This window comes from Ambystoma mexicanum, chromosome 5q, assembly GCF_040938575.1.
Source record: "Ambystoma mexicanum isolate Mex_15411 chromosome 5q, UKY_AmexF1_1, whole genome shotgun sequence".
Taxonomy (NCBI): domain Eukaryota; kingdom Metazoa; phylum Chordata; class Amphibia; order Caudata; family Ambystomatidae; genus Ambystoma; species Ambystoma mexicanum.
In genome coordinates this window covers 527,863,706-527,885,727 of record NC_090933.1, presented here as the reverse complement: position 1 = coordinate 527,885,727, position 22,022 = coordinate 527,863,706, and the positions used below count along the sequence as shown (strand labels likewise).

The window sequence follows — 22,022 nt, the reverse complement described above, 5'->3', positions numbered from 1 at the left end:
GCGCTGGTCCTTTGGCTGCAGGCGGCGTGTCAGCGGCCTAAAACAGCAAGAAATAGCGAGAGAAATAAAGTGAGAAGCAAGCACCTTTTCAATTGGGCTCTCGGGTCTATGGGACTGGCGTGCAGCCTCTTGATCACAAGCGCAGGTCCAGCGTGAAAGGGCGTGGCAGTGGAGTCACTCTGCTATTAATACCTGGTTGGCCAATCCTCGTTGCAATGGATGGCCATCTGCAGCTTTACTTGTAGCTCCACTGAAGGTATTTTGTTTTGGGAAAAGGGGTGAGATTGTGATTTCCCCTGCGGCAGATGAAGAGAAAGGGCTTTATGCACTACAGGTCCCTGGACAGCCAAGCAAGTGTGAGCCGGAGACTGTGCTTCAGCTCTGAAGCAGTGTATCGAGAGCCTTCGATGAGGAGGGGAATTAGCTCAGATGGTAGAGCGCTCGCTTAGCATGCGAGAGGTAGCGGGATCGATGCCCGCATTCTCCAGCAAGACGCTTTTTCTTCATTTTCACTATTTTATTCAAAACTTGCCAATCGTCGCAAATAAAGTCATGTGCTCGCTTCTGTTTTTTTTACTATCATCCTAAAAGTCTTCCGTCCACTTTCTGCTATCCCAAAGAGTCATCCGCGCGAGGGCCGGCAACAGGCGTGATACTGTGCAACAGGCGCATTGCATGGCATTGGTGACATATTCAGGAAATTCCACTTTGATGCCACCCAGGGCTGTTAACCTTTTATTTCAGTTCAATACGATGCTTCGAATAATTGGTTCAAAGTGCGCAGCCTTTGCTCTTTTATTTCGTTTTCATCGGAGCAGGTCGGAGCTGGCAGAAGAGTGAGCCCTGTCTGCAGGAGCTCTGATTCCAGAAAGCATATTTTCCCTGTCTTTCTTACCACTCATCTGTGTCTCTTCGCTGACATGAGGGGTTGCTACACTCTGCAGTCTCCCGGCATTTAAAGTCTGCTACCAGCAGAGCACGTTCTGGACTTCACAGCGCCCAGCAAAGTACTAGCCTGCGCCCTCCCCCTACTACCGCAAAAACCTTTTGCATAAGTGTGAACAAAATGCCACGAACCACCCCAGATGGGGCTCGAACCCACAATCCCTGGCTTAGGAGGCCAGTGCCTTATCCATTAGGCCACTGGGGCCACTCGACAGAGAAGGGGAAAGTTCTTTCTTTTCCTCTTCTCTCACTGGAGTCACGGGTACTGGCCCACTGAAAAGGGCAAGTTGGCTCACGTCCAAAGCTGCAGTGTCCCAGCACACGCGGGCAAAAGGCACCTGCTTGCACTCGGCTGGACACTTCCGCTTTATGGGACACACGATGGAAAGTGGACTCAATTCCCAGACCTAACTCTTACCTGTTTGGTATTCTGACGCTCGATTGTAAAATATGGCCAGCTGGTAAAAATGACAAAGGGCACTCCAGCGCTGGTCCTTTGGCTGCAGGCGGCGTGTCAGCGGCCTAAAACAGCAAGAAATAGCGAGAGAAATAAAGTGAGAAGCAAGCACCTTTTCAATTGGGCTCTCGGGTCTATGGGACTGGCGTGCAGCCTCTTGATCACAAGCGCAGGTCCAGCGTGAAAGGGCGTGGGAGTGGAGTCACTCTGCTATTAATACCTGGTTGGCCAATCCTCATTGCAATGGATGGCCATCTGCAGCTTTACTTGTAGCTCCACTGAAGGTATTTTGTTTTGGGCAAAGGGGTGAGATTGTGATTTCCTCTGCGGCAGATGAAGAGAAAGGGCTTTATGCACTACAGGTCCCTGGACAGCCAAGCAAGTGTGAGCCGGAGACTGTGCTTCAGCTCTGAAGCAGTGTATCGAGAGCCTTCGAGAAGGAGGGGAATTAGCTCAGATGGTAGAGCGCTCGCTTAGCATGCGAGAGGTAGCGGGATCGATGCCCGCATTCTCCAGCAAGACGCTTTTTCTTCATTTTCACTATTTTATTCAAAACTCACCAATCGTCGCAAATAAAGTCATGTGCTCGCTTCTGTTTTTTTTACTATCATCCTAAAAGTCTTCCGTCCACTTTCTGCTATCCCAAAGAGTCATCCGCGCGAGGGCCGGCAAGAGGCGTGATACTGTGCAACAGGCGCATTGCATGGCATTGGTGACATATTCAGGAAATTCCACTTTGATGCCACCCAGGGCTGTTAACCTTTTATTTCATTTCAATACGATGCTTCGAATAATTGGTTCAAAGTGCGCAGCCTTTGCTCTTTTATTTCGTTTTCATCGGAGCAGGTCGGAGCTGGCAGAAGAGTGAGCCCTGTCTGCAGGAGCTCTGATTCCAGAAAGCATATTTTCCCTGTCTTTCTTACCACTCATCTGTGTCTCTTCGCTGACATGAGGGGTTGCTACACTCTGCAGTCTCCCGGCATTTAAAGTCTGCTACCAGCAGAGCACGTTCTGGACTTCACAGCGCCCAGCAAAGTACTAGCCTGCGCCCTCCCCCTACTACCGCAAAAACCTTTTGCATAAGTGTGAACAAAATGCCACGAACCACCCCAGATGGGGCTCGAACCCACAATCCCTGGCTTAGGAGGCCAGTGCCTTATCCATTAGGCCACTGGGGCCACTCGACAGAGAAGGGGAAAGTTCTTTCTTTTCCTCTTCTCTCACTGGAGTCACGGGTACTGGCCCACTGAAAAGGGCAAGTTGGCTCACGTCCAAAGCTGCAGTGTCCCAGCACACGCGGGCAAAAGGCACCTGCTTGCACTCGGCTGGACACTTCCGCTTTATGGGACACACAATGGAAAGTGGACTCAATTCCCAGACCTAACTCTTACCTGTTTGGTATTCTGACACTCGATTGTAAAATATGGCCAGCTGGTAAAAATGACAAAGGGCACTCCAGCGCTGGTCCTTTGGCTGCAGGCGGCGTGTCAGCGGCCTAAAACAGCAAGAAATAGCGAGAGAAATAAAGTGAGAAGCAAGCACCTTTTCAATTGGGCTCTCGGGTCTATGGGACTGGCGTGCAGCCTCTTGATCACAAGCGCAGGTCCAGCGTGAAAGGGCGTGGCAGTGGAGTCACTCTGCTATTAATACCTGGTTGGCCAATCCTCGTTGCAATGGATGGCCATCTGCAGCTTTACTTGTAGCTCCACTGAAGGTATTTTGTTTTGGGCAAAGGGGTGAGATTGTGATTTCCCCTGCGGCAGATGAAGAGAAAGGGCTTTATGCACTACAGGTCCCTGGACAGCCAAGCAAGTGTGAGCTGGAGACTGTGCTTCAGCTCTGAAGCAGTGTATCGAGAGCCTTCGAGGAGGAGGGGAATTAGCTCAGATGGTAGAGCGCTCGCTTAGCATGCGAGAGGTAGCGGGATCGATGCCCGCATTCTCCAGCAAGACGCTTTTTCTTAATTTTCACTATTTTATTCAAAACTCGCCAATCGTCGCAAATAAAGTCATGTGCTCGCTTCTGTTTTTTTTACTATCATCCTAAAAGTCTTCCGTCCACTTTCTGCTATCCCAAAGAGTCATCCGCGCGAGGGCCGGCAACAGGCGTGATACTGTGCAACAGGCGCATTGCATGGCATTGGTGAAATATTCAGGAAATTCCACTTTGATGCCACCCAGGGCTGTTAACCTTTTATTTCATTTCAATACGATGCTTCGAATAATTGGTTCAAAGTGCGCAGCCTTTGCTCTTTTATTTCGTTTTCATCGGAGCAGGTCGGAGCTGGCAGAAGAGTGAGCCCTGTCTGCAGGAGCTCTGATTCCAGAAAGCATATTTTCCCTGTCTTTCTTACCACTCATCTGTGTCTCTTCGCTGACATGAGGGGTTGCTACACTCTGCAGTCTCCCGGCATTTAAAGTCTGCTACCAGCAGAGCACGTTCTGGACTTCACAGCGCCCAGCAAAGTACTAGCCTGCGCCCACCCCCTACTACCGCAAAAACCTTTTGCATGCTTTGGCAGAAGTGTGAACAAAATGCCACGAACCACCCCAGATGGGACTCAAACCCACAATCCCTGGCTTAGGAGGCCAGTGCCTTATCCATTAGGCCACTGGGGCCACTCGACAGAGAAGGGGAAAGTTCTTTCTTTTCCTCTTCTCTCACTGGAGTCACGGGTACTGGCCCACTGAAAAGGGCAAGTTGGCTCACATCCAAAGCTGCAGTGTCCCAGCACACGCGGGCAAAAGGCACCTGCTTGCACTCGGCTGGACACTTCCGCTTTATGGGACACACGATGGAAAGTGGACTCAATTCCCAGACCTAACTCTTACCTGTTTGGTATTCTGACGCTCGATTGTAAAATATGGCCAGCTGGTAAAAATGACAAAGGGCACTCCAGCGCTGGTCCTTTGGCTGCAGGCGGCGTGTCAGCGGCCTAAAACAGCAAGAAATAGCGAGAGAAATAAAGTGAGAAGCAAGCACCTTTTCAATTGGGCTCTCGGGTCTATGGGACTGGCGTGCAGCCTCTTGATCACAAGCGCAGGTCCAGCGTGAAAGGGCGTGGCAGTGGAGTCACTCTGCTATTAATACCTGGTTGGCCAATCCTCGTTGCAATGGATGGCCATCTGCAGCTTTACTTGTAGCTCCACTGAAGGTATTTTGTTTTGGGCAAAGGGGTGAGATTGTGATTTCCCCTGCGGCAGATGAAGAGAAAGGGCTTTATGCACTACAGGTCCCTCGACAGCCAAGCAAGTGTGAGCCGGAGACTGTGCTTCAGCTCTGAAGCAGTGTATCGAGAGCCTTCGCTGAGGAGGGGAATTAGCTCAGATGGTAGAGCGCTCGCTTAGCATGCGAGAGGTAGCGGGATCGATGCCCGCATTCTCCAGCAAGACGCTTTTTCTTCATTTTCACTATTTTATTCAAAACTTGCCAATCGTCGCAAATAAAGTCATGTGCTCGCTTCTGTTTTTTTTACTATCATCCTAAAAGTCTTCCGTCCACTTTCTGCTATCCCAAAGAGTCATCCGCGCGAGGGCCGGCAACAGGCGTGATACTGTGCAACAGGCGCATTGCATGGCATTGGTGACATATTCAGGAAATTCCACTTTGATGCCACCCAGGGCTGTTAACCTTTTATTTCAGTTCAATACGATGCTTCGAATAATTGGTTCAAAGTGCGCAGCCTTTGCTCTTTTATTTCGTTTTCATCGGAGCAGGTCGGAGCTGGCAGAAGAGTGAGCCCTGTCTGCAGGAGCTCTGATTCCAGAAAGCATATTTTCCCTGTCTTTCTTACCACTCATCTGTGTCTCTTCGCTGACATGAGGGGTTGCTACACTCTGCAGTCTCCCGGCATTTAAAGTCTGCTACCAGCAGAGCACGTTCTGGACTTCACAGCGCCCAGCAAAGTACTAGCCTGCGCCCTCCCCCTACTACCGCAAAAACCTTTTGCATAAGTGTGAACAAAATGCCACGAACCACCCCAGATGGGGCTCGAACCCACAATCCCTGGCTTAGGAGGCCAGTGCCTTATCCATTAGGCCACTGGGGCCACTCGACAGAGAAGGGGAAAGTTCTTTCTTTTCCTCTTCTCTCACTGGAGTCACGGGTACTGGCCCACTGAAAAGGGCAAGTTGGCTCACGTCCAAAGCTGCAGTGTCCCAGCACACGCGGGCAAAAGGCACCTGCTTGCACTCGGCTGGACACTTCCGCTTTATGGGACACACGATGGAAAGTGGACTCAATTCCCAGACCTAACTCTTACCTGTTTGGTATTCTGACGCTCGATTGTAAAATATGGCCAGCTGGTAAAAATGACAAAGGGCACTCCAGCGCTGGTCCTTTGGCTGCAGGCGGCGTGTCAGCGGCCTAAAACAGCAAGAAATAGCGAGAGAAATAAAGTGAGAAGCAAGCACCTTTTCAATTGGGCTCTCGGGTCTATGGGACTGGCGTGCAGCCTCTTGATCACAAGCGCAGGTCCAGCGTGAAAGGGCGTGGGAGTGGAGTCACTCTGCTATTAATACCTGGTTGGCCAATCCTCATTGCAATGGATGGCCATCTGCAGCTTTACTTGTAGCTCCACTGAAGGTATTTTGTTTTGGGCAAAGGGGTGAGATTGTGATTTCCTCTGCGGCAGATGAAGAGAAAGGGCTTTATGCACTACAGGTCCCTGGACAGCCAAGCAAGTGTGAGCCGGAGACTGTGCTTCAGCTCTGAAGCAGTGTATCGAGAGCCTTCGAGAAGGAGGGGAATTAGCTCAGATGGTAGAGCGCTCGCTTAGCATGCGAGAGGTAGCGGGATCGATGCCCGCATTCTCCAGCAAGACGCTTTTTCTTCATTTTCACTATTTTATTCAAAACTCACCAATCGTCGCAAATAAAGTCATGTGCTCGCTTCTGTTTTTTTTACTATCATCCTAAAAGTCTTCCGTCCACTTTCTGCTATCCCAAAGAGTCATCCGCGCGAGGGCCGGCAAGAGGCGTGATACTGTGCAACAGGCGCATTGCATGGCATTGGTGACATATTCAGGAAATTCCACTTTGATGCCACCCAGGGCTGTTAACCTTTTATTTCATTTCAATACGATGCTTCGAATAATTGGTTCAAAGTGCGCAGCCTTTGCTCTTTTATTTCGTTTTCATCGGAGCAGGTCGGAGCTGGCAGAAGAGTGAGCCCTGTCTGCAGGAGCTCTGATTCCAGAAAGCATATTTTCCCTGTCTTTCTTACCACTCATCTGTGTCTCTTCGCTGACATGAGGGGTTGCTACACTCTGCAGTCTCCCGGCATTTAAAGTCTGCTACCAGCAGAGCACGTTCTGGACTTCACAGCGCCCAGCAAAGTATTAGCCTGCGCCCACCCCCTACTACCGCAAAAACCTTTTGCATGCTTTGGCAGAAGTGTGAACAAAATGCCACGAACCACCCCAGATGGGACTCGAACCCACAATTCCTGGCTTAGGAGGCCAGTGCCTTATCCATTAGGCCACTGGGGCCACTCGACAGAGAAGGGGAAAGTTCTTTCTTTTCCTCTTCTCTCACTGGAGTCACGGGTACTGGCCCACTGAAAAGGGCAAGTTGGCTCACGTCCAAAGCTGCAGTGTCCCAGCACACGCGGGCAAAAGGCACCTGCTTGCACTCGGCTGGACACTTCCGCTTTATGGGACACACGATGGAAAGTGGACTCAATTCCCAGACCTAACTCTTACCTGTTTGGTATTCTGACGCTCGATTGTAAAATATGGCCAGCTGGTAAAAATGACAAAGGGCACTCCAGCGCTGGTCCTTTGGCTGCAGGCGGCGTGTCAGCGGCCTAAAACAGCAAGAAATAGCGAGAGAAATAAAGTGAGAAGCAAGCACCTTTTCAATTGGGCTCTCGGGTCTATGGGACTGGCGTGCAGCCTCTTGATCACAAGCGCAGGTCCAGCGTGAAAGGGCGTGGCAGTGGAGTCACTCTGCTATTAATACCTGGTTGGCCAATCCTCGTTGCAATGGATGGCCATCTGCAGCTTTACTTGTAGCTCCACTGAAGGTATTTTGTTTTGGGCAAAGGGGTGAGATTGTGATTTCCCCTGCGGCAGATGAAGAGAAAGGGCTTTATGCATTACAGGTCCCTGGACAGCCAAGCAAGTGTGAGCCGGAGACTGTGCTTCAGCTCTGAAGCAGTGTATCGAGAGCCTTCGAGGAGGAGGGGAATTAGCTCAGATGGTAGAGCGCTCGCTTAGCATGCGAGAGGTAGCGGGATCGATGCCCGCATTCTCCAGCAAGACGCTTTTTCTTCATTTTCACTATTTTATTCAAAACTCGCCAATCGTCGCAAATAAAGTCATGTGCTCGCTTCTGTTTTTTTTACTATCATCCTAAAAGTCTTCCGTCCACTTTCTGCTATCCCAAAGAGTCATCCGCGCGAGGGCCGGCAACAGGCGTGATACTGTGCAACAGGCGCATTGCATGGCATTGGTGACATATTCAGGAAATTCCACTTTGATGCCACCCAGGGCTGTTAACCTTTTATTTCATTTCAATACGATGCTTCGAATAATTGGTTCAAAGTGCGCAGCCTTTGCTCTTTTATTTCGTTTTCATCGGAGCAGGTCGGAGCTGGCAGAAGAGTGAGCCCTGTCTGCAGGAGCTCTGATTCCAGAAAGCATATTTTCCCTGTCTTTCTTATCACTCATCTGTGTCTCTTCGCTGACATGAGGGGTTGCTACACTCTGCAGTCTCCCGGCATTTAAAGTCTGCTACCAGCAGAGCACGTTCTGGACTTCACAGCGCCCAGCAAAGTACTAGCCTGCGCCCACCCCCTACTACCGCAAAAACCTTTTGCATAAGTGTGAACAAAATGCCACGAACCACCCAAGATGGGACTCGAACCCACAATCCCTGGCTTAGAAGGCCAGTGCCTTATCCATTAGGCCACTGGGGCCACTCGACAGAGAAGGGGAAAGTTCTTTCTTTTCCTCTTCTCTCACTGGAGTCACGGGTACTGGCCCACTGAAAAGGGCAAGTTGGCTCACGTCCAAAGCTGCAGTGTCCCAGCACACGCGGGCAAAAGGCACCTGCTTGCACTCGGCTGGACACTTCCGCTTTATGGGACACACGATGGAAAGTGGACTCAATTCCCAGACCTAACTCTTACCTGTTTGGTATTCTGACGCTCGATTGTAAAATATGGCCAGCTGGTAAAAATGGCAAAGGGCACTCCAGCGCTGGTCCTTTGGCTGCAGGCGGCGTGTCAGCGGCCTAAAACAGCAAGAAATAGCGAGAGAAATAAAGTGAGAAGCAAGCACCTTTTCAATTGGGCTCTCGGGTCTATGGGACTGGCGTGCAGCCTCTTGATCACAAGCGCAGGTCCAGCGTGAAAGGGCGTGGCAGTGGAGTCACTCTGCTATTAATACCTGGTTGGCCAATCCTCGTTGCAATGGATGGCCATCTGCAGCTTTACTTGTAGCTCCACTGAAGGTATTTTGTTTTGGGCAAAGGGGTGAGATTGTGATTTCCTCTGCGGCAGATGAAGAGAAAGGGCTTTATGCACTACAGGTCCCTGGACAGCCAAGCAAGTGTGAGCCGGAGACTGTGCTTCAGCTCTGAAGCAGTGTATCGAGAGCCTTCGAGGAGGAGGGGAATTAGCTCAGATGGTAGAGCGCTCGCTTAGCATGCGAGAGGTAGCGGGATCGATGCCCGCATTCTCCAGCAAGACGCTTTTTCTTCATTTTCACTATTTTATTCAAAACTCGCCAATCGTCGCAAATAAAGTCATGTGCTCGCTTCTGTTTTTTTTACTATCATCCTAAAAGTCTTCCGTCCACTTTCTGCTATCCCAAAGAGTCATCCGCGCGAGGGCCGGCAACAGGCGTGATACTGTGCAACAGGCGCATTGCATGGCATTGGTGACATATTCAGGAAATTCCACTTTGATGCCACCCAGGGCTGTTAACCTTTTATTTCATTTCAATACGATGCTTAGAATAATTGGTTCAAAGTGCGCAGCCTTTGCTCTTTTATTTCGTTTTCATCGGAGCAGGTCGGAGCTGGCAGAAGAGTGAGCCCTGTCTGCAGGAGCTCAGATTCCAGAAAGCATATTTTCCCTGTCTTTCTTACCACTCATCTGTGTCTCTTCGCTGACATGAGGGGTTGCTACACTCTGCAGTCTCCCGGCATTTAAAGTCTGCTACCAGCAGAGCACGTTCTGGACTTCACAGCGCCCAGCAAAGTACTAGCCTGCGCCCTCCCCCTACTACCGCAAAAACCTTTTGCATAAGTGTGAACAAAATGCCACGAACCACCCCAGATGGGGCTCGAACCCACAATCCCTGGCTTAGGAGGCCAGTGCCTTATCCATTAGGCCACTGGGGCCACTCGACAGAGAAGGGGAAAGTTCTTTCTTTTCCTCTTCTCTCACTGGAGTCACGGGTACTGGCCCACTGAAAAGGGCAAGTTGGCTCACGTCCAAAGCTGCAGTGTCCCAGCACACGCGGGCAAAAGGCACCTGCTTGCACTCGGCTGGACACTTCCGCTTTATGGGACACACGATGGAAAGTGGACTCAATTCCCAGACCTAACTCTTACCTGTTTGGTATTCTGACGCTCGATTGTAAAATATGGCCAGCTGGTAAAAATGACAAAGGGCACTCCAGCGCTGGTCCTTTGGCTGCAGGCGGCGTGTCAGCGGCCTAAAACAGCAAGAAATAGCGAGAGAAATAAAGTGAGAAGCAAGCACCTTTTCAATTGGGCTCTCGGGTCTATGGGACTGGCGTGCAGCCTCTTGATCACAAGCGCAGGTCCAGCGTGAAAGGGCGTGGAAGTGGAGTCACTCTGCTATTAATACCTGGTTGGCCAATCCTCATTGCAATGGATGGCCATCTGCAGCTTTACTTGTAGCTCCACTGAAGGTATTTTGTTTTGGGCAAAGGGGTGAGATTGTGATTTCCTCTGCGGCAGATGAAGAGAAAGGGCTTTATGCACTACAGGTCCCTGGACAGCCAAGCAAGTGTGAGCCGGAGACTGTGCTTCAGCTCTGAAGCAGTGTATCGAGAGCCCTCGAGGAGGAGGGGAATTAGCTCAGATGGTAGAGCGCTCGCTTAGCATGCGAGAGGTAGCGGGATCGATGCCCGCATTCTCCAGCAAGACACTTTTTCTTCATTTTCACTATTTTATTCAAAACTCACCAATCGTCGCAAATAAAGTCATGTGCTCGCTTCTGTTTTTTTTACTATCATCCTAAAAGTCTTCCGTCCACTTTCTGCTATCCCAAAGAGTCATCCGCGCGAGGGCCGGCAACAGGCGTGATACTGTGCAACAGGCGCATTGCATGGCATTGGTGACATATTCAGGAAATTCCACTTTGATGCCACCCAGGGCTGTTGACCTTTTATTTCAGTTCAATACGATGCTTCGAATAATTGGTTCAAAGTGCGCAGCCTTTGCTCTTTTATTTCGTTTTCATCGGAGCAGGTCGGAGCTGGCAGAAGAGTGAGCCCTGTCTGCAGGAGCTCTGATTCCAGAAAGCATATTTTCCCTGTCTTTCTTACCACTCATCTGTGTCTCTTCGCTGACATGAGGGGTTGCTACACTCTGCAGTCTCCCGGCATTTAAAGTCTGCTACCAGCAGAGCACGTTCTGGACTTCACAGCGCCCAGCAAAGTACTAGCCTGCGCCCTCCCCCTACTACAGCAAAAACCTTTTGCATAAGTGTGAACAAAATGCCACGAACCACCCCAGATGGGGCTCGAACCCACAATCCCTGGCTTAGGAGGCCAGTGCCTTATCCATTAGGCCACTGGGGCCACTCGACAGAGAAGGGGAAAGTTCTTTCTTTTCCTCTTCTCTCACTGGACTCACGGGTCCTGGCCCACTGAAAAGGGCAAGTTGGCTCACGTCCAAAGCTGCAGTGTCCCAGCACACGCGGGCAAAAGGCACCTGCTTGCACTCGGCTGGACACTTCCGCTTTATGGGACACACGATGGAAAGTGGACTCAATTCCCAGACCTAACTCTTACCTGTTTGGTATTCTGACGCTCGATTGTAAAATATGGCCAGCTGGTAAAAATGACAAAGGGCACTGCAGCGCTGGTCCTTTGGCTGCAGGCGGCGTGTCAGCGGCCTAAAACAGCAAGAAATAGCGAGAGAAATAAAGTGAGCAAGCACCTTTTCAATTGGGCTCTCGGGTCTATGGGACTGGCGTGCAGCCTCTTGATCACAAGCGCAGGTCCAGCGTGAAAGGGCGTGGCAGTGGAGTCACTCTGCTATTAATACCTGGTTGGCCAATCCTCGTTGCAATGGATGGCCATCTGCAGCTTTACTTGTAGCTCCACTGAAGGTATTTTGTTTTGGGCAAAGGGGTGAGATTGTGATTTCCTCTGCGGCAGATGAAGAGAAAGGGCTTTATGCACTACAGGTCCCTGGACAGCCAAGCAAGTGTGAGCCGGAGACTGTGCTTCAGCTCTGAAGCAGTGTATCGAGAGCCTTCGAGGAGGAGGGGAATTAGCTCAGATGGTAGAGCGCTCGCTTAGCATGCAAGAGGTAGCGGGATCGATGCCCGCATTCTCCAGCAAGACGCTTTTTCTTCATTTTCACTATTTTATTCAAAACTCACCAATCGTCGCAAATAAAGTCATGTGCTCGCTTCTGTTTTTTTTACTATCATCCTAAAAGTCTTCCGTCCACTTTCTGCTATCCCAAAGAGTCATCCGCGCGAGGGCCGGCAAGAGGCGTGATACTGTGCAACAGGCGCATTGCATGGCATTGGTGACATATTCAGGAAATTCCACTTTGATGCCACCCAGGGCTGTTAACCTTTTATTTCATTTCAATACGATGCTTCGAATAATTGGTTCAAAGTGCGCAGCCTTTGCTCTTTTATTTCGTTTTCATCGGAGCAGGTCGGAGCTGGCAGAAGAGTGAGCCCTGTCTGCAGGAGCTCTGATTCCAGAAAGCATATTTTCCCTGTCTTTCTTACCACTCATCTGTGTCTCTTCGCTGACATGAGGGGTTGCTACACTCTGCAGTCTCCCGGCATTTAAAGTCTGCTACCAGCAGAGCACGTTCTGGACTTCACAGCGCCCAGCAAAGTACTAGCCTGCGCCCACCCCCTACTACCGCAAAAACCTTTTGCATGCTTTGGCAGAAGTGTGAACAAAATGCCACGAACCACCCCAGATGGGACTCGAACCCACAATCCCTGGCTTAGGAGGCCAGTGCCTTATCCATTAGGCCACTGGGGCCACTCGACAGAGAAGGGGAAAGTTCTTTCTTTTCCTCTTCTCTCACTGGAGTCACGGGTACTGGCCCACTGAAAAGGGCAAGTTGGCTCACGTCCAAAGCTGCAGTGTCCCAGCACACGCGGGCAAAAGGCACCTGCTTGCACTCGGCTGGACACTTCCGCTTTATGGGACACACGATGGAAAGTGGACTCAATTCCCAGACCTAACTCTGACCTGTTTGGTATTCTGACGCTCGATTGTAAAATATGGCCAGCTGGTAAAAATGACAAAGGGCACTCCAGCGCTGGTCCTTTGGCTGCAGGCGGCGTGTCAGCGGCCTAAAACAGCAAGAAATAGCGAGAGAAATAAAGTGAGAAGCAAGCACCTTTTCAATTGGGCTCTCGGGTCTATGGGACTGGCGTGCAGCCTCTTGATCACAAGCGCAGGTCCAGCGTGAAAGGGCGTGGCAGTGGAGTCACTCTGCTATTAATACCTGGTTGGCCAATCCTCGTTGCAATGGATGGCCATCTGCAGCTTTACTTGTAGCTCCACTGAAGGTATTTTGTTTTGGGCAAAGGGGTGAGATTGTGATTTCCCCTGCGGCAGATGAAGAGAAAGGGCTTTATGCATTACAGGTCCCTGGACAGCCAAGCAAGTGTGAGCCGGAGACTGTGCTTCAGCTCTGAAGCAGTGTATCGAGAGCCTTCGAGGAGGAGGGGAATTAGCTCAGATGGTAGAGCGCTCGCTTAGCATGCGAGAGGTAGCGGGATCGATGCCCGCATTCTCCAGCAAGACGCTTTTTCTTCATTTTCACTATTTTATTCAAAACTCGCCAATCGTCGCAAATAAAGTCATGTGCTCGCTTCTGTTTTTTTTACTATCATCCTAAAAGTCTTCCGTCCACTTTCTGCTATCCCAAAGAGTCATCCGCGCGAGGGCCGGCAACAGGCGTGATACTGTGCAACAGGCGCATTGCATGGCATTGGTGACATATTCAGGAAATTCCACTTTGATGCCACCCAGGGCTGTTAACCTTTTATTTCATTTCAATACAATGCTTCGAATAATTGGTTCAAAGTGCGCAGCCTTTGCTCTTTTATTTCGTTTTCATCGGAGCAGGTCGGAGCTGGCAGAAGAGTGAGCCCTGTCTGCAGGAGCTCTGATTCCAGAAAGCATATTTTCCCTGTCTTTCTTACCACTCATCTGTGTCTCTTCGCTGACATGAGGGGTTGCTACACTCTGCAGTCTCCCGGCATTTAAAGTCTGCTACCAGCAGAGCACGTTCTGGACTTCACAGCGCCCAGCAAAGTACTAGCCTGCGCCCACCCCCTACTACCGCAAAAACCTTTTGCATGCTTTGGCAGAAGTGTGAACAAAATGCCACGAACCACCCCAGATGGGACTCGAACCCACAATTCCTGGCTTAGGAGGCCAGTGCCTTATCCATTAGGCCACTGGGGCCACTCGACAGAGAAGGGGAAAGTTCTTTCTTTTCCTCTTCTCTCACTGGAGTCACGGGTACTGGCCCACTGAAAAGGGCAAGTTGGCTCACGTCCAAAGCTGCAGTGTCCCAGCACACGCGGGCAAAAGGCACCTGCTTGCACTCGGCTGGACACTTCCGCTTTATGGGACACACGATGGAAAGTGGACTCAATTCCCAGACCTAACTCTTACCTGTTTGGTATTCTGACGCTCGATTGTAAAATATGGCCAGCTGGTAAAAATGACAAAGGGCACTCCAGCGCTGGTCCTTTGGCTGCAGGCGGCGTGTCAGCGGCCTAAAACAGCAAGAAATAGCGAGAGAAATAAAGTGAGAAGCAAGCACCTTTTCAATTGGGCTCTCGGGTCTATGGGACTGGCGTGCAGCCTCTTGATCACAAGCGCAGGTCCAGCGTGAAAGGGCGTGGCAGTGGAGTCACTCTGCTATTAATACCTGGTTGGCCAATCCTCGTTGCAATGGATGGCCATCTGCAGCTTTACTTGTAGCTCCACTGAAGGTATTTTGTTTTGGGCAAAGGGGTGAGATTGTGATTTCCTCTGCGGCAGATGAAGAGAAAGGGCTTTATGCACTACAGGTCCCTGGACAGCCAAGCAAGTGTGAGCCGGAGACTGTGCTTCAGCTCTGAAGCAGTGTATCGAGAGCCTTCGAGGAGGAGGGGAATTAGCTCAGATGGTAGAGCGCTCGCTTAGCATGCGAGAGGTAGCGGGATCGATGCCCGCATTCTCCAGCAAGACGCTTTTTCTTCATTTTCACTATTTTATTCAAAACTCACCAATCGTCGCAAATAAAGTCATGTGCTCGCTTCTGTTTTTTTTACTATCATCCTAAAAGTCTTCCGTCCACTTTCTGCTATCCCAAAGAGTCATCCGCGCGAGGGCCGGCAACAGGCGTGATACTGTGCAACAGGCGCATTGCATGGCATTGGTGACATATTCAGGAAATTCCACTTTGATGCCACCCAGGGCTGTTAACCTTTTATTTCATTTCAATACGATGCTTCGAATAATTGGTTCAAAGTGCGCAGCCTTTGCTCTTTTATTTCGTTTTCATCGGAGCAGGTCGGAGCTGGCAGAAGAGTGAGCCCTGTCTGCAGGAGCTCTGATTCCAGAAAGCATATTTTCCCTGTCTTTCTTACCACTCATCTGTGTCTCTTCGCTGACATGAGGGGTTGCTACACTCTGCAGTCTCCCGGCATTTAAAGTCTGCTACCAGCAGAGCACGTTCTGGACTTCACAGCGCCCAGCAAAGTACTAGCCTGCGCCCACCCCCTACTACCGCAAAAACCTTTTGCATGCTTTGGCAGAAGTGTGAACAAAATGCCACGAACCACCCCAGATGGGACTCGAACCCACAATCCCTGGCTTAGGAGGCCAGTGCCTTATCCATTAGGCCACTGGGGCCACTCGACAGAGAAGGGGAAAGTTCTTTCTTTTCCTCTTCTCTCACCGGAGTCTCAGGTACTGGCCCACTGAAAAGGGCAAGTTGGCTCACGTCCAAAGCTGCAGTGTCCCAGCACACGCGGGCAAAAGGCACCTGCTTGCACTCGGCTGGACACTTCCGCTTTATGGGACACACGATGGAAAGTGGACTCAATTCCCAGACCTAACTCTTACCTGTTTGGTATTCTGACGCTCGATTGTAAAATATGGCCAGCTGGTAAAAATGACAAAGGGCACTCCAGCGCTGGTCCTTTGGCTGCAGGCGGCGTGTCAGCGGCCTAAAACAGCAAGAAATAGCGAGCGAAATAAAGTGAGAAGCAAGCACCTTTTCAATTGGGCTCTCGGGTCTATGGGACTGGCGTGCAGCCTCTTGATCACAAGCGCAGTTCCAGCGTGAAAGGGCGTGGCAGTGGAGTCACTCTGCTATTAATACCTGGTTGGCCAATCCTCGTTGCAATGGATGGCCATCTGCAGCTTTACTTGTAGCTCCACTGAAGGTATTTTGTTTTGGGCAAAGGGGTGAGATTGTGATTTCCCCTGCGGCAGATGAAGAGAAAGGGCTTTATGCACTACAGGTCCCTGGACAGCCAAGCAAGTGTGAGCCCGAGACTGTGCTTCAGCTCTGAAGCAGTGTATCGAGAGCCTTCGAGGAGGAGGGGAATTAGCTCAGATGGTAGAGCGCTCGCTTAGCATGCGAGAGGTAGCGGGATCGATGCCCGCATTCTCCAGCAAGACGCTTTTTCTTCATTTTCACTATTTTATTCAAAACTCGCCAATCGTCGCAAATAAAGTCATGTGCTCGCTTCTGTTTTTTTTACTATCATCCTAAAAGTCTTCCGTCCACTTTCTGCTATCCCAAAGAGTCATCCGCGCGAGGGCCGGCAACAGGCGTGATACTGTGCAACAGGCGCATTGCATGGCATTGGTGACATATTCAGGAAATTCCACTTTGATGCCACCCAGGGCTGTTAACCTTTTATTTCATTTCAATACGATGCTTCGAATAATTGGTTCAAAGTGCGCAGCCTTTGCTCTTTTATTTCGTTTTCATCGGAGCAGGTCGGAGCTGGCAGAAGAGTGAGCCCTGTCTGCAGGAGCTCTGATTCCAGAAAGCATATTTTCCCTGTCTTTCTTACCACTCATCTGTGTCTCTTCGCTGACATGAGGGGTTGCTACACTCTGCAGTCTCCCGGCATTTAAAGTCTGCTACCAGCAGAGCACGTTCTGGACTTCACAGCGCCCAGCAAAGTACTAGCCTGCGCCCACCCCCTACTACCGCAAAAACCTTTTGCATAAGTGTGAACAAAATGCCACGAACCACCCAAGATGGGACTCGAACCCACAATCCCTGGCTTAGAAGGCCAGTGCCTTATCCATTAGGCCACTGGGGCCACTCGACAGAGAAGGTGAAAGTTCTTTCTTTTCCTCTTCTCTCACTGGAGTCACGGGTACTGGCCCACTGAAAAGGGCAAGTTGGCTCACGTCCAAAGCTGCAGTGTCCCAGCACACGCGGGCAAAAGGCACCTGCTTGCACTCGGCTGGACACTTCCGCTTTATGGGACACACGATGGAAAGTGGACTCAATTCCCAGACCTAACTCTTACCTGTTTGGTATTCTGACGCTCGATTGTAAAATATGGCCAGCTGGTAAAAATGACAAAGGGCACTCCAGCGCTGGTCCTTTGGCTGCAGGCGGCGTGTCAGCGGCCTAAAACAGCAAGAAATAGCGAGAGAAATAAAGTGAGAAGCAAGCACCTTTTCAATTGGGCTCTCGGGTCTATGGGACTGGCGTGCAGCCTCTTGATCACAAGCGCAGGTCCAGCGTGAAAGGGCGTGGCAGTGGAGTCACTCTGCTATTAATACCTGGTTGGCCAATCCTCGTTGCAATGGATGGCCATCTGCAGCTTTACTTGTAGCTCCACTGAAGGTATTTTGTTTTGGGCAAAGGGGTGAGATTGTGATTTCCCCTGCGGCAGATGAAGAGAAAGGGCTTTATGCACTACAGGTCCCTGGACAGCCAAGCAAGTGTGAGCCGGAGACTGTGCTTCAGCTCTGAAGCAGTGTATCGAGAGCCTTCGAGGAGGAGGGGAATTAGCTCAGATGGTAGAGCGCTCGCTTAGCATGCGAGAGGTAGCGGGATCGATGCCCGCATTCTCCAGCAAGACGCTTTTTCTTCATTTTCACTATTTTATTCAAAACTCGCCAATCGTCGCAAATAAAGTCATGTGCTCGCTTCTGTTTTTTTTACTATCATCCTAAAAGTCTTCCGTCCACTTTCTGCTATCCCAAAGAGTCATCCGCGCGAGGGCCGGCAACAGGCGTGATACTGTGCAACAGGCGCATTGCATGGCATTGGTGACATATTCAGGAAATTCCACTTTGATGCCACCCAGGGCTGTTAACCTTTTATTTCATTTCAATACGATGCTTAGAATAATTGGTTCAAAGTGCGCAGCCTTTGCTCTTTTATTTCGTTTTCATCGGAGCAGGTCGGAGCTGGCAGAAGAGTGAGCCCTGTCTGCAGGAGCTCTGATTCCAGAAAGCATATTTTCCCTGTCTTTCTTACCACTCATCTGTGTCTCTTCGCTGACATGAGGGGTTGCTACACTCTGCAGTCTCCCGGCATTTAAAGTCTGCTACCAGCAGAGCACGTTCTGGACTTCACAGCGCCCAGCAAAGTACTAGCCTGCGCCCTCCCCCTACTACAGCAAAAACCTTTTGCATAAGTGTGAACAAAATGCCACGAACCACCCCAGATGGGGCTCGAACCCACAATCCCTGGCTTAGGAGGCCAGTGCCTTATCCATTAGGCCACTGGGGCCACTCGACAGAGAAGGGGAAAGTTCTTTCTTTTCCTCTTCTCTCACTGGAGTCACGGGTACTGGCCCACTGAAAAGGGCAAGTTGGCTCACGTCCAAAGCTGCAGTGTCCCAGCACACGCGGGCAAAAGGCACCTGCTTGCACTCGGCTGGACACTTCCGCTTTATGGGACACACGATGGAAAGTGGACTCAATTCCCAGACCTAACTCTTACCTGTTTGGTATTCTGACGCTCGATTGTAAAATATGGCCAGCTGGTAAAAATGACAAAGGGCACTGCAGCGCTGGTCCTTTGGCTGCAGGCGGCGTGTCAGCGGCCTAAAACAGCAAGAAATAGCGAGAGAAATAAAGTGAGCAAGCACCTTTTCAATTGGGCTCTCGGGTCTATGGGACTGGCGTGCAGCCTCTTGATCACAAGCGCAGGTCCAGCGTGAAAGGGCGTGGGAGTGGAGTCACTCTGCTATTAATATCTGGTTGGCCAATCCTCATTGCAATGGATGGCCATCTGCAGCTTTACTTGTAGCTCCACTGAAGGTATTTTGTTTTGGGCAAAGGGGTGAGATTGTGATTTCCTCTGCGGCAGATGAAGAGAAAGGGCTTTATGCACTACAGGTCCCTGGACAGCCAAGCAAGTGTGAGCCGGAGACTGTGCTTCAGCTCTGAAGCAGTGTATCGAGAGCCTTGGAGGAGGAGGGGAATTAGCTCAGATGGTAGAGCGCTCGCTTAGCATGCGAGAGGTAGCGGGATCGATGCCCGCATTCTCCAGCAAGACGCTTTTTCTTCATTTTCACTATTTTATTCAAAACTCACCAATCGTCGCAAATAAAGTCATGTGCTCGCTTCTGTTTTTTTTACTATCATCCTAAAAGTCTTCCGTCCACTTTCTGCTATCCCAAAGAGTCATCCGCGCGAGGGCCGGCAAGAGGCGTGATACTGTGCAACAGGCGCATTGCATGGCATTGGTGACATATTCAGGAAATTCCACTTTGATGCCACCCAGGGCTGTTAACCTTTTATTTCATTTCAATACGATGCTTCGAATAATTGGTTCAAAGTGCGCAGCCTTTGCTCTTTTATTTCGTTTTCATCGGAGCAGGTCGGAGCTGGCAGAAGAGTGAGCCCTGTCTGCAGGAGCTCTGATTCCAGAAAGCATATTTTCCCTGTCTTTCTTACCACTCATCTGTGTCTCTTCGCTGACATGAGGCGTTGCTACACTCTGCAGTCTCCCGGCATTTAAAGTCTGCTACCAGCAGAGCACGTTCTGGACTTCACAGCGCCCAGCAAAGTACTAGCCTGCGCCCACCCCCTACTACCGCAAAAACCTTTTGCATGCTTTGGCAGAAGTGTGAACAAAATGCCACGAACCACCCCAGATGGGACTCGAACCCACAATCCCTGGCTTAGGAGGCCAGTGCCTTATCCATTAGGCCACTGGGGCCACTCGACAGAGAAGGGGAAAGTTCTTTCTTTTCCTCTTCTCTCACTGGAGTCACGGGTACTGGCCCACTGAAAAGGGCAAGTTGGCTCACGTCCAAAGCTGCAGTGTCCCAGCACACGCGGGCAAAAGGCACCTGCTTGCACTCGGCTGGACACTTCCGCTTTATGGGACACACGATGGAAAGTGGACTCAATTCCCAGACCTAACTCTGACCTGTTTGGTATTCTGACGCTCGATTGTAAAATATGGCCAGCTGGTAAAAATGACAAAGGGCACTCCAGCGCTGGTCCTTTGGCTGCAGGCGGCGTGTCAGCGGCCTAAAACAGCAAGAAATAGCGAGAGAAATAAAGTGAGAAGCAAGCACCTTTTCAATTGGGCTCTCGGGTCTATGGGACTGGCGTGCAGCCTCTTGATCACAAGCGCAGGTCCAGCGTGAAAGGGCGTGGCAGTGGAGTCACTCTGCTATTAATACCTGGTTGGCCAATCCTCGTTGCAATGGATGGCCATCTGCAGCTTTACTTGTAGCTCCACTGAAGGTATTTTGTTTTGGGCAAAGGGGTGAGATTGTGATTTCCCCTGCGGCAGATGAAGAGAAAGGGCTTTATGCACTACAGGTCCCTGGACAGCCAAGCAAGTGTGAGCCGGAGACTGTGCTTCAGCTCTGAAGCAGTGTATCGAGAGCCTTCGATGAGGAGGGGAATTAGCTCAGATGGTAGAGCGCTCGCTTAGCATGCGAGAGGTAGCGGGATCGATGCCCGCATTCTCCAGCAAGACGCTTTTTCTTCATTTTCACTATTTTATTCAAAACTTGCCAATCGTCGCAAATAAAGTCATGTGCTCGCTTCTGTTTTTTTTACTATCATCCTAAAAGTCTTCCGTCCACTTTCTGCTATCCCAAAGAGTCATCCGCGCGAGGGCCGGCAACAGGCGTGATACTGTGCAACAGGCGCATTGCATGGCATTGGTGACATATTCAGGAAATTCCACTTTGATGCCACCCAGGGCTGTTAACCTTTTATTTCAGTTCAATACGATGCTTCGAATAATTGGTTCAAAGTGCGCAGCCTTTGCTCTTTTATTTCGTTTTCATCGGAGCAGGTCGGAGCTGGCAGAAGAGTGAGCCCTGTCTGCAGGAGCTCTGATTCCAGAAAGCATATTTTCCCTGTCTTTCTTACCACTCATCTGTGTCTCTTCGCTGACATGAGGGGTTGCTACACTCTGCAGTCTCCCGGCATTTAAAGTCTGCTACCAGCAGAGCACGTTCTGGACTTCACAGCGCCCAGCAAAGTACTAGCCTGCGCCCTCCCCCTACTACCGCAAAAACCTTTTGCATAAGTGTGAACAAAATGCCACGAACCACCCCAGATGGGGCTCGAACCCACAATCCCTGGCTTAGGAGGCCAGTGCCTTATCCATTAGGCCACTGGGGCCACTCGACAGAGAAGGGGAAAGTTCTTTCTTTTCCTCTTCTCTCACTGGAGTCACGGGTACTGGCCCACTGAAAAGGGCAAGTTGGCTCACGTCCAAAGCTGCAGTGTCCCAGCACACGCGGGCAAAAGGCACCTGCTTGCACTCGGCTGGACACTTCCGCTTTATGGGACACACGATGGAAAGTGGACTCAATTCCCAGACCTAACTCTTACCTGTTTGGTATTCTGACGCTCGATTGTAAAATATGGCCAGCTGGTAAAAATGACAAAGGGCACTCCAGCGCTGGTCCTTTGGCTGCAGGCGGCGTGTCAGCGGCCTAAAACAGCAAGAAATAGCGAGAGAAATAAAGTGAGAAGCAAGCACCTTTTCAATTGGGCTCTCGGGTCTATGGGACTGGCGTGCAGCCTCTTGATCACAAGCGCAGGTCCAGCGTGAAAGGGCGTGGGAGTGGAGTCACTCTGCTATTAATACCTGGTTGGCCAATCCTCATTGCAATGGATGGCCATCTGCAGCTTTACTTGTAGCTCCACTGAAGGTATTTTGTTTTGGGCAAAGGGGTGAGATTGTGATTTCCTCTGCGGCAGATGAAGAGAAAGGGCTTTATGCACTACAGGTCCCTGGACAGCCAAGCAAGTGTGAGCCGGAGACTGTGCTTCAGCTCTGAAGCAGTGTATCGAGAGCCTTCGAGAAGGAGGGGAATTAGCTCAGATGGTAGAGCGCTCGCTTAGCATGCGAGAGGTAGCGGGATCGATGCCCGCATTCTCCAGCAAGACGCTTTTTCTTCATTTTCACTATTT

General features: G+C 50.6%; 28 non-coding genes across 28 annotated transcripts; 15 read left to right on the top strand and 13 right to left on the bottom strand.

Moving 5' to 3' along the window:
- The first annotated feature begins 414 nt into the window (after window positions 1-414).
- TRNAA-AGC (transfer RNA alanine (anticodon AGC)) lies at window positions 415-487 on the top strand. The gene has a single exon. It is a non-coding gene; the product is annotated as a tRNA-Ala (tRNA).
- Window positions 488-1,077: 590 nt separating this feature from the next.
- TRNAR-CCU (transfer RNA arginine (anticodon CCU)) lies at window positions 1,078-1,150 on the bottom strand. Its single transcript has one exon. It is a non-coding gene; the product is annotated as a tRNA-Arg (tRNA).
- A 694-nt stretch (window positions 1,151-1,844) lies between these two features.
- Window positions 1,845-1,917, top strand: TRNAA-AGC (transfer RNA alanine (anticodon AGC)). The gene has a single exon. It is a non-coding gene; the product is annotated as a tRNA-Ala (tRNA).
- A 590-nt stretch (window positions 1,918-2,507) lies between these two features.
- On the bottom strand, window positions 2,508-2,580 carry TRNAR-CCU (transfer RNA arginine (anticodon CCU)). The gene has a single exon. It is a non-coding gene; the product is annotated as a tRNA-Arg (tRNA).
- Window positions 2,581-3,274: 694 nt separating this feature from the next.
- On the top strand, window positions 3,275-3,347 carry TRNAA-AGC (transfer RNA alanine (anticodon AGC)). The gene has a single exon. It is a non-coding gene; the product is annotated as a tRNA-Ala (tRNA).
- A 600-nt stretch (window positions 3,348-3,947) lies between these two features.
- On the bottom strand, window positions 3,948-4,020 carry TRNAR-CCU (transfer RNA arginine (anticodon CCU)). Its single transcript has one exon. It is a non-coding gene; the product is annotated as a tRNA-Arg (tRNA).
- Window positions 4,021-4,714: 694 nt separating this feature from the next.
- Window positions 4,715-4,787, top strand: TRNAA-AGC (transfer RNA alanine (anticodon AGC)). The gene has a single exon. It is a non-coding gene; the product is annotated as a tRNA-Ala (tRNA).
- Window positions 4,788-5,377: 590 nt separating this feature from the next.
- On the bottom strand, window positions 5,378-5,450 carry TRNAR-CCU (transfer RNA arginine (anticodon CCU)). Its single transcript has one exon. It is a non-coding gene; the product is annotated as a tRNA-Arg (tRNA).
- A 694-nt stretch (window positions 5,451-6,144) lies between these two features.
- On the top strand, window positions 6,145-6,217 carry TRNAA-AGC (transfer RNA alanine (anticodon AGC)). Its single transcript has one exon. It is a non-coding gene; the product is annotated as a tRNA-Ala (tRNA).
- Window positions 6,218-6,817: 600 nt separating this feature from the next.
- On the bottom strand, window positions 6,818-6,890 carry TRNAR-CCU (transfer RNA arginine (anticodon CCU)). The gene has a single exon. It is a non-coding gene; the product is annotated as a tRNA-Arg (tRNA).
- A 694-nt stretch (window positions 6,891-7,584) lies between these two features.
- On the top strand, window positions 7,585-7,657 carry TRNAA-AGC (transfer RNA alanine (anticodon AGC)). The gene has a single exon. It is a non-coding gene; the product is annotated as a tRNA-Ala (tRNA).
- A 1,357-nt stretch (window positions 7,658-9,014) lies between these two features.
- Window positions 9,015-9,087, top strand: TRNAA-AGC (transfer RNA alanine (anticodon AGC)). Its single transcript has one exon. It is a non-coding gene; the product is annotated as a tRNA-Ala (tRNA).
- Window positions 9,088-9,677: 590 nt separating this feature from the next.
- On the bottom strand, window positions 9,678-9,750 carry TRNAR-CCU (transfer RNA arginine (anticodon CCU)). The gene has a single exon. It is a non-coding gene; the product is annotated as a tRNA-Arg (tRNA).
- A 694-nt stretch (window positions 9,751-10,444) lies between these two features.
- TRNAA-AGC (transfer RNA alanine (anticodon AGC)) lies at window positions 10,445-10,517 on the top strand. The gene has a single exon. It is a non-coding gene; the product is annotated as a tRNA-Ala (tRNA).
- Window positions 10,518-11,107: 590 nt separating this feature from the next.
- TRNAR-CCU (transfer RNA arginine (anticodon CCU)) lies at window positions 11,108-11,180 on the bottom strand. Its single transcript has one exon. It is a non-coding gene; the product is annotated as a tRNA-Arg (tRNA).
- A 1,364-nt stretch (window positions 11,181-12,544) lies between these two features.
- Window positions 12,545-12,617, bottom strand: TRNAR-CCU (transfer RNA arginine (anticodon CCU)). The gene has a single exon. It is a non-coding gene; the product is annotated as a tRNA-Arg (tRNA).
- Window positions 12,618-13,311: 694 nt separating this feature from the next.
- On the top strand, window positions 13,312-13,384 carry TRNAA-AGC (transfer RNA alanine (anticodon AGC)). The gene has a single exon. It is a non-coding gene; the product is annotated as a tRNA-Ala (tRNA).
- Window positions 13,385-13,984: 600 nt separating this feature from the next.
- Window positions 13,985-14,057, bottom strand: TRNAR-CCU (transfer RNA arginine (anticodon CCU)). The gene has a single exon. It is a non-coding gene; the product is annotated as a tRNA-Arg (tRNA).
- Window positions 14,058-14,751: 694 nt separating this feature from the next.
- TRNAA-AGC (transfer RNA alanine (anticodon AGC)) lies at window positions 14,752-14,824 on the top strand. The gene has a single exon. It is a non-coding gene; the product is annotated as a tRNA-Ala (tRNA).
- Window positions 14,825-15,424: 600 nt separating this feature from the next.
- TRNAR-CCU (transfer RNA arginine (anticodon CCU)) lies at window positions 15,425-15,497 on the bottom strand. Its single transcript has one exon. It is a non-coding gene; the product is annotated as a tRNA-Arg (tRNA).
- Window positions 15,498-16,191: 694 nt separating this feature from the next.
- TRNAA-AGC (transfer RNA alanine (anticodon AGC)) lies at window positions 16,192-16,264 on the top strand. Its single transcript has one exon. It is a non-coding gene; the product is annotated as a tRNA-Ala (tRNA).
- A 1,357-nt stretch (window positions 16,265-17,621) lies between these two features.
- TRNAA-AGC (transfer RNA alanine (anticodon AGC)) lies at window positions 17,622-17,694 on the top strand. Its single transcript has one exon. It is a non-coding gene; the product is annotated as a tRNA-Ala (tRNA).
- A 590-nt stretch (window positions 17,695-18,284) lies between these two features.
- Window positions 18,285-18,357, bottom strand: TRNAR-CCU (transfer RNA arginine (anticodon CCU)). Its single transcript has one exon. It is a non-coding gene; the product is annotated as a tRNA-Arg (tRNA).
- Window positions 18,358-19,048: 691 nt separating this feature from the next.
- Window positions 19,049-19,121, top strand: TRNAA-AGC (transfer RNA alanine (anticodon AGC)). The gene has a single exon. It is a non-coding gene; the product is annotated as a tRNA-Ala (tRNA).
- Window positions 19,122-19,721: 600 nt separating this feature from the next.
- Window positions 19,722-19,794, bottom strand: TRNAR-CCU (transfer RNA arginine (anticodon CCU)). The gene has a single exon. It is a non-coding gene; the product is annotated as a tRNA-Arg (tRNA).
- Window positions 19,795-20,488: 694 nt separating this feature from the next.
- On the top strand, window positions 20,489-20,561 carry TRNAA-AGC (transfer RNA alanine (anticodon AGC)). Its single transcript has one exon. It is a non-coding gene; the product is annotated as a tRNA-Ala (tRNA).
- A 590-nt stretch (window positions 20,562-21,151) lies between these two features.
- Window positions 21,152-21,224, bottom strand: TRNAR-CCU (transfer RNA arginine (anticodon CCU)). The gene has a single exon. It is a non-coding gene; the product is annotated as a tRNA-Arg (tRNA).
- Window positions 21,225-21,918: 694 nt separating this feature from the next.
- TRNAA-AGC (transfer RNA alanine (anticodon AGC)) lies at window positions 21,919-21,991 on the top strand. Its single transcript has one exon. It is a non-coding gene; the product is annotated as a tRNA-Ala (tRNA).
- Window positions 21,992-22,022: the final 31 nt, after the last annotated feature.